The 8,598-nt window shown below is 43.0% G+C and overlaps 1 protein-coding gene across 2 annotated transcripts in view; it reads left to right on the top strand.

Annotated features, from left to right (window-relative positions):
- LOC119414937 (WW domain-containing adapter protein with coiled-coil) overlaps positions 1–8,598 on the top strand; it is a 140,300-nt gene that overhangs the window by 108,603 nt on the left and 23,099 nt on the right. The window lies entirely within an intron of this gene.

Here is an 8,598-nt window from a genome sequence, read left to right as displayed (position 1 = left end):
ACTCACTCTGAATGTCAGATTTGATCACGTTATCGCGTCTGGTAACAATACCTTAACTGGCGTGACCCCCCCCTCTCGCGTCTGGTAGACAGAAAGCTGTTGACCGTTTTCTGTACCACAGACTGTACCCAGGGGAGGCCACACCTAGTCTGTATGGTTTACCTAAAATCCACAAACAGGGTGTACCTTTAAGACCAATTGTTAGTATGATTAACTCTGTCACTTACAATGTTTCCAAATATCTGGCGTCTGTACTCATCCCTTTAGTTGGCAGCTCAGAACACCACATACAGAACACCATGGACTTTGTGGATAAGGTGAGGGATGTCATCATGGAGACTGATGAAACAAGGGTCTCTTTTGATGTCACATCACTCTTTACGTGCATTCCTGTTGATGATGCAGTAAAGGTGGTCAGTTTACAATTAAAATCAGACACTACTCTGAGCAGCAGGACCACGCTTTCCACAGAACAACTGTGTCAACTCTTGAAACTGTGCCTACAGTCAACCTACTTCACATATGGGGAGCAATATTATAGGCAGAAACATGGGTGTGCTATGTGGTCTCCAGTTTCTCCTATTGTTGCCAACCTGTACATGGAGGAGGTAGAAAAGAGAGCCTTGACGTCCTTTTCAGGGACACCACCAAGTCATTGGTTCAGGTATGTTGACGACACCTGGGTTAAAATTAAATCTCAGGAAGTCCAACATTTCACTGACCATATCAACTCTGTGGATAAATACATCAAGTTCACATGAGAAGATGTAAAAAATGGCAGGTTGGCTTTTTTGGACTGTGAGGTCTCAGTCGCTGATAGAGGACATTTGCAAACTGAGGTGTACCGCAAACCCACCCACACAGACCAGTATTTGCAGTTTGACTCCCATCACCCTTTGGAGCACAAGTTAGGAGTCATCAGGACTCTGTATCACAGAGCAGACAGCGTCCCCACTAGCTCAGGAGCCAGGCAGAAGGAGAAATCCCACACAAGACAGGCTCTAGAGCAATGTGGATATCCTAACTGGGCCTTCCTGAAAGCAGAGAAGAAACCCAAACAGGACTCCAGTCAGCCAACAGTTGAAAAGGAGGAACCCAGACCCAGACCAGTGGTCATTCCATATGTTGAGGGAGTATCAGAGAAACTGAGACGTTTATTTTCTAAACATAACGTCCCAGTGGCTTTTAAACCCCAAAATACATTACGGCAAAGACTGGTTCATCCCAAAGATCCAGTCCCCCGGCATAAACAGAGCAATGTTGTGTATGCTGTTCAGTGTCAGGAGGGCTGTGATCAGTCTTACATCGGGGAAACAAAACAGCCACTGGCCAAAAGGATGGCCCAGCACAGAAGATCAACATCATCAGGCCAGGACTCTGCGGTCTACACTCATCTCCAGGCCAGCGGCCACTCTTTCAGGGATGAAGATGTGCACATCCTGGATAGAGAGGAACGATGGTTTGAGAGAGGAGTAAAGGAGGCCATCTTTGTGAAAAGAAATTGTCCATCGTTAAACAGGCGTGGAGGCCTCCGGGTTCAACTGTCCCCCTCTTACAATGCTGTGATTGCTAGTATCACTCAGCCCTCTGTGAACAGTAAACAGCCATCAGTGTGCTAATGATCCATTGTTAGGTTGAGCATGTGATCAGCTGGTTTTGGTTGTCAGCAGCAAAACTGGTTGATCCACTCTGAGACAGTGCTATTTAAGAGACTGAGCTGAATACAGCTCCTCAGACTGAGGAGGTCTCTCGGATGAGAGACGAAAAGTTTCTACATTTTTTTGTTGATTTGCTTTGTTCTATTTTTTTTTTTTGAATGTCCAGAGGACCAGATTTAATTTTTTTTAGATTTTTCTACCTGGATTATTGAGCATGCATCAGGATATTAATCAATCAATGTTGAAGACTTTATAGAGCTTAAATTAAGAGATTATAGGGAAAGCTTATATTGAAAATGAATTAACTTTAAATGATTAAGAGTAAATGTTATTGACTAAAAAGTGAAGAAAATCAATGGTCAAAAGGTCAAGTTCGCAACTTAAGGTTCATGCGTCAAGTCACCACAGGAAGTGGAAGTCTGAACAGATGGCCAGGCCAGTAAGAGGAAAAAGACAAAGTTATCTACAGAAAACAGGAACAAGTTATCTTAAGTGAAGAGGCTCTCTCAGAAAAAGAGGAATCTCTCTGCAGAAAGACAGGAAGACAGACCTAGTGGCAGTCAAAGATAAATTGAACAATGACAGCGACGTTTAACATGTGGTCTGACGTTATAGAATAGTCCGTATCCAGAGCTGTTGCTATGCGGAAATTACGCAGTGAGCAGACAAATGTATAAAAAGGCTCAGCATTAACGATCGGTGCTAAGCACTTGGAGAGTTTTAATGAACAGTTCATTGACGCATTCAGTAACTAAAGGTAACTTTAAGATCCGAAGAGGAAAATAATTTTTCTCATCTCAGCTCGGACCTGAAAGCCAACTCAAGTTTCCAATATTGAATTTTATTGAATGCAGTATGAAATATTCTTCAACAGCAACTGAGGGATGATTGTCATCAGCTTCATCAGTCAAGGATCCCCTTTGACAAGGGGTCTTCGAGAAGAGATGGTATGACACTTACTAATAGCTGTCCTAAAATAAAATAATCAAAATCGCTTATAGCTATATACACCAGTAAAATTCCTTAAGTAGATTAGTAGTAGTAAATTCCTTTAGATAGAGAAATTTACTAATTGGCTTTAATGTATGTGAATGTTCCTGTAAAGTGCCCCGAGACAACTTTGTTGTGATTTGGTGATATATAAATAAACTGAATTGAATTGAATTAAAACGTTAGGACTCTTGACAACATTTTGAGTTATTGGGATTTACATGTTATATTAAATTTGGTATTTTTAAAGTCTTAATTAATCAATTTTAGGAGCGTTTCCCCATTTTTGCTGCATTATGGGATTCTGAAGATGTCTTTGTATTTTTTTATTTTTCTCCTTTTTGTTTGATGGAGTTTTTAAACACACTTAGATTATGACTTTTTTATTTTATTTTCCAACTAAACATAATTTTTTTTACTTTTTTATTTTTCCAACTAATCTTAATTTTTGAGATTTTACTCCGGAGGATTCTGGGAACACGAGGTAAACTCGAGATGCCGGCTGATGGCTCATTGAGTCCAGTAACGATCTTAGGTTTCTGAGTGTTCTCTGGGGTCTCGGAGCAGCAAAAGTCTTCCCCTGAACCTAATCACCTTACCTTACTTTGACTCAACAGAGTGAGGTTTAATATATTTCTGTTTTTCCTCAACGGAGCTTATGGATTTATAATTTTGTGTTTTTACTCATCGGAGCTTTACATATTTATAATTCTTTGGTTCAGCTCATTGAAGCAAAGGAATTACAACACAATTGGACTGTTTCGCCCCTTGGACATCAACCAACAATCAACAGTAACACCTTTCAAGTAACAAGTGGACTTTTGACTACTGACTTTACTATGTAACCTAATAATCACTATAGATTTCTGCTATAACTCGGTTCCCCTGCAAATCATTAATTAAGGCAAAACATAAAATGTAAAATTCTGGACTATCATTTTACCACTTCATGTTCATGGATTTAAGAAGCTTGGTTCAATATAATAACTAAAGACGGAGGTTTTTAAAGGTTTTCTCAGCTTTGATTATAAACAGCATCCTGGAATCTTATTCCTAGATTCTAAAAATAACCAGATCAGTAAGAAAAGCCATTCTACAATGGAGGTGGGCGGCCGTGAATGCAAGTTTTCCCGTGGGCGACGATCCAACCCCGGCTGCTAGGTTGGGCAAGTCACGGGGTGAGATATGGGTGTGACTTGCAAATGAAGGTCATTAACAAATCTGAGTGAGTCACCTTCAACACAGCCTTAAGTAGAACTAACCTAAGGTCACTCTGGGTAATACTCAAGTGCTAGATTTAGTTTGTGATACCCCTTAGAGGAGAGGCTGCAGTGGGGTTTAGCAATAACTCAGGTGGTAACTTCACTGGGTAGATTGAGACATGGGACAACACTGACAAAATGACAGTTTGACACAATGAAAAGTAGTCTGTGTGCGGCTTATATAACTGTAAATTTATTCTTCCCTCAAAATAACTCAATATATAGCCATTAATGTCTAAACCACCAGCAACAAAAGTGAGTACACCCCTAAGAGACAACACCCCTAAATGTCCAAATTGAGCACTGCTTGTCATTTTCCCTCCAAAATGTTATGTGACTCGTTGGTGCCACTAGGTCTCAGGTGTGCATAGGGAGCAGGTGTGTACAATTTTATAGTATAGCTCTCACACTCATATTGGTCACTGAAAGTTCCAGCATGGCACCTCATGGCAAAGAAATCTCTGAGGATCTTAAAAGACGAATTGTTGCACTACATGAAGATGGCAAAGGCTACAAGAGGATTTCCAACACTCTGAAACTGAGCTACAGCACAGTGGCCAAGATCATCCAGTGTTTTAAAAGAGCAGGGTCCACTCAGAACAGACCTCGCGTTGGTCGTCCAGAGAAGCTGAGTGCACGTGCTCAGCATCACATCCATCTTTAAAAGATAGGTGCAGGAGTGCTGTCAGCATTGCTGCAGAAACTTAAGAGGTGGGGGGTCCAGCCTGTCAGTGCTCAGACCATACGTCGCACACTACATCAAACTGGTCTGCATGGCCGTCATCCCAGAAGGAAGCCTCTTTTGAAGTCTGTACACAAGAAAGCCCGCAAACAGTTTGCTGAAGACATGCCATACCATTTTATTTATAGAGCACTTAAAACATCAACAAGGCCAACCAAAGTGCTGTACAGGCAGAACAACAGGTAACACACAAAGCAATATACAAAATGAAGTAAATTAGAATATAAACGTAAAAACAATGCAGATAATAAATATGATGACAAACCAGTGTGGAGCATACAGGTTCAAAACACAGATCCTCTGGTGTTGAAAGCTACTGAATAGTAGTGAGTTTTTAAATGGGACTTGAAAACCGAGAGGGAGAGGGCCTGTCTGACAAGCAGAGGTAACTCGTTCCAAAGTCTTGGTCTTGCTACTGAGAAGACCCTGTCACCTCTGCGCTTAAGACGACTTCCTAGAACTGTGAGGAGCAATTGGTCCGCTGACCTCAGGGAACGTGGAGGGACATACGGTTTTAGCAAATCAGGGAGATGGGGGTGGGGGGGTGGGGGGGGCGAACTGTTCAGCGATTTGTAGACATACAGGAGTATTTTGAACTGGATTCGAAGGTGAACCAGTAGCCAGTGCAGTGAGGCCAAAACTGGTGTAATGTGCTCTATTTTGCCTGTACTGGTTAAAAATTGGGCTGCTGCATTCTGGACCAGTTGTAGTCGTGCAGTGGAGGTCTGACTGATACCAAACAAAAGTGAATTGCAGTAATCAAGCCTAGATGTAGTGAATGCATGTATTACTGTCTCCAGGTTATTTTTGGACAATATGGGCTTCAGTTTAGACAGCCGCCTCAGTTGGAGGAAACATGATTTAACAATCATGTTTACATGATTGGTAAGTTTCAGGGAAGGGTCCATTATCACTCCCAGATTAGTGGCTCTTTGTTTTTCTGACAGGGATAGAGTGGAGAGGTCGATGCAGTGGTTTGTGATCATGTCGTTGGGAGGGAACAACATGACTTCAGACTTCTTTTCATTGAAACTTAAGAAGTTTAAAGCCATCCAGTCCCTGATGTCAGCCAGGCAGTCGAGCAGAGGTTGAATAGAGCATGTACCATTGTGTCTTAGGGGGAAGTAAATTGGACAGTCATAGGCGTAGAAGTGAAAGGGTATGTTGTGTTTCCGGAAAATAGCACTAAGTGGCAGCAGGTATAAAGAGAATAGGAGGGGACCCAGGATGGACCCCTGCGGAACCCCCCATTTAAGCTCTGTCGCTGCAGAACTAAAATCCTTGATGGAGACACAAAAAAAAATCTGTCAGCGAAGTAGGATCTGAACCAATTGAGTGTTGACCCTGTGATGACCACCCACTGCTCCAACCTAGCAATGAGGATCTCATGGTTGATGGTGTCAAAGGCGGCTGTGAGGTCCAACAGGACAAGCAGCACAGAATCACCGGTATCAGTGGTTAAGAAAATGTTGTTAAAGACCTTCAGCAGGGCAGTTTCAGCGCTATGGAGAGGTTTAAAGTCAGATTGGAATAGCTCTAAGATGGTGTGATCCTCTAGGACGCACTTCAACTGGGACTCGACCATTTTCTCTAGTAGTTTGGAAACAAATGGGAGTCTGGAGACAGGCCGGAAGTTGGATATGACTGAGGGGTCAATGTTTGTTTTTTTTCAGGAGAGGCTGGACAGCAGCATGTTTAAATGATTTTGGCACCACACCAGTGGATTAACTACTGTTTACTATAGCAAGAATGGATGGACCTAGAGTAGGAAAAACCTCCTTTAGTAGTCGAGGGGGACCACATCTGCACATGACCTGCTCTAGAGAAGATAGAGTGATGGGTTCAAAATGGTCAAATAGAGCTACAGATTGAGTTGGGGTGGATGGGTCATGAGTTGGAGGGGAAATGAGAGCCCGGGTGGTCGCAATTTTTTCCAACAAGAAATGTAAGAAGTTGTCGCACAGCTCAGTCGAGGCTTCCAGAGGTGATGGTTCAGTGAGGTGGAGAACAGAGTTTAGGGGGGAGAAGAGGACACGTGGGTTGTGAGAGTTTGAGGTAATGATATCAGAAAAGTATTTGGATTTATCAGCTTTTACTGCTTTCTGATAGCGGCGCCAACTTTCTTTAAGTATTTGAAAAGAGACCTGCAGCCTGTCTTTTCTCCACTTGCGCTCCGCCCTCCTACATTGCTGCCTAATGGCCTTGGTGACATCACTCAGCCAAGGTTCTGCTCTGAGTTTTGATTTTCTAATTTTAACAGGAGCGACATTATCCAGAGTCTTTAAGCAGACAGAGTTGAACTGGGATGTCAGCTCCTCATTGGTGGTGAAAAACACCGGGGGCTGAATGATCATTTCAGAGTTATAAACCTCTGTGAAACGTGTGGCAGTGAAGTGGTTAATGGCCTGGGTCCTAAGTGCAGGAACGCATGGCTTAGGAGTTAGATGGGGGAGGGTGAACTCAAACTGGACTGGCATGTGGTCTGAAAATACATTATCACCAATTTCAAGATTACTAACAGTCACATCACGAGTTAAAACAAGGTCCAGTGTATGTCCGCGTTCTTGGGTGGGACCGTTTATATGCTGAGTTAGATTAAATGAGTCTAATAAATCTAAAAAGTCTTTAACCAAGGGCTTCTCCTGACAGCACACATGCATATTAAGGTCCCCAATAATGAAAACATTATCATATTTTGGTGTGATTTCAGCCAAGAAATCAGAAAACTCATTTATGAAGTCTTAAGATCGAGGTGGGCGGTAAACGAGCGCACATAAAGTCGAAGGCGAATGGTCGAGTTCAAAGACGCTCATCTCAAAGCTTGCGCGGGAAACTGGGATGGGCAGTTGTTAACAGTCAAAAGTTGGTTTGAATATTGTTAATAATCGACCACTGCGCCGGCCTGATGGCCGTGGTGCGTTAAAATACAGACAGTTCGGTGGCAATAGTTCCATCAAGGCACTGGACTCATCCGGAGACATCCAAGTCTCTTTGATGCAGAAAAAGTCCAAATCATGCTCTTGAAAGTAGTCCCTGAGGAGAAAAGTTTTGTTGGTAACAGATCTTGCATTGACCAAACACATCCGGATACTGTCCAAAGTGGAGCCAGCAGCGGTGGAGTTTGCGCGCGCCAATGGCTGCAGGTTTTCAATAACAGCCCCTCCGTGTCGGTCCGTCTGGTGCACCGGCTGACAACTCCCGTGGTTTACCTGGTCCGGGCACGCGGGAAGCTGGCGATAGAAACCATGACCACCAGCTGGAGAGGAAGATGCTGCGCACAGGGCTTTAAGCTTTACCAGCTGCCCAGCACGTTTTCCCTAGCATCTGAAGCGTCCACCATCAGCAGAGGTGGATTGCACACCATGTACAGGTCCTTCTAAAAAAATTAGCATATTTTGATAAAGGTCATTATTTTCCATAATACTGATGAAACAATGGTCTCTTTTGATGTCACATCACTCTTTACATGCATTCCTGTTGATGATGCAGTAGAGGTGGTCAGTTTAAAATTAAAATCAGACACCACTCTGAGCAGTAGGACCATGCTTTCCACAGAACAACTGTGTCAACTCTTGAAACTGTGCCTGCAGTCAACTTACTTCACATATGGGGAGCAATATTATAGGCAGAAACATGGGTGTGCTATGGGGTCTCCAGTTTCTCCTATTGTTGCCAACCTGTACATGGAGGAGGTAGAAAAGAGAGCCTTGACGTCCTTTTCAGGGACACCACCAAGTCATTGGTTCAGGTATGTTGACGACACCTGGGTTAAAATCAAATCTCAGGAAGTCCCAACATTTCACTGACCACATCAACTCTGTGGATAAATACATCAAGTTCACACGAGAAGATGTAAAAAATGGCAAGTTGGCTTTCTTGGACTGTGAGGTCTCAGTCTTTGATAGAGGACATTTGCAAACTGAGGTGTACCGCAAACCCACCCACA

The sequence above is a fragment of the Nematolebias whitei genome, chromosome 9 (genome assembly GCF_014905685.2).
Source record: "Nematolebias whitei isolate Nwh7 chromosome 9, NemWhi1, whole genome shotgun sequence".
Taxonomy (NCBI): Eukaryota; Metazoa; Chordata; class Actinopteri; order Cyprinodontiformes; family Rivulidae; genus Nematolebias; species Nematolebias whitei.
The sequence above is the reverse complement of the archived record's forward strand: the minus strand, read 5'-3'. Positions and strand labels throughout refer to the sequence as shown.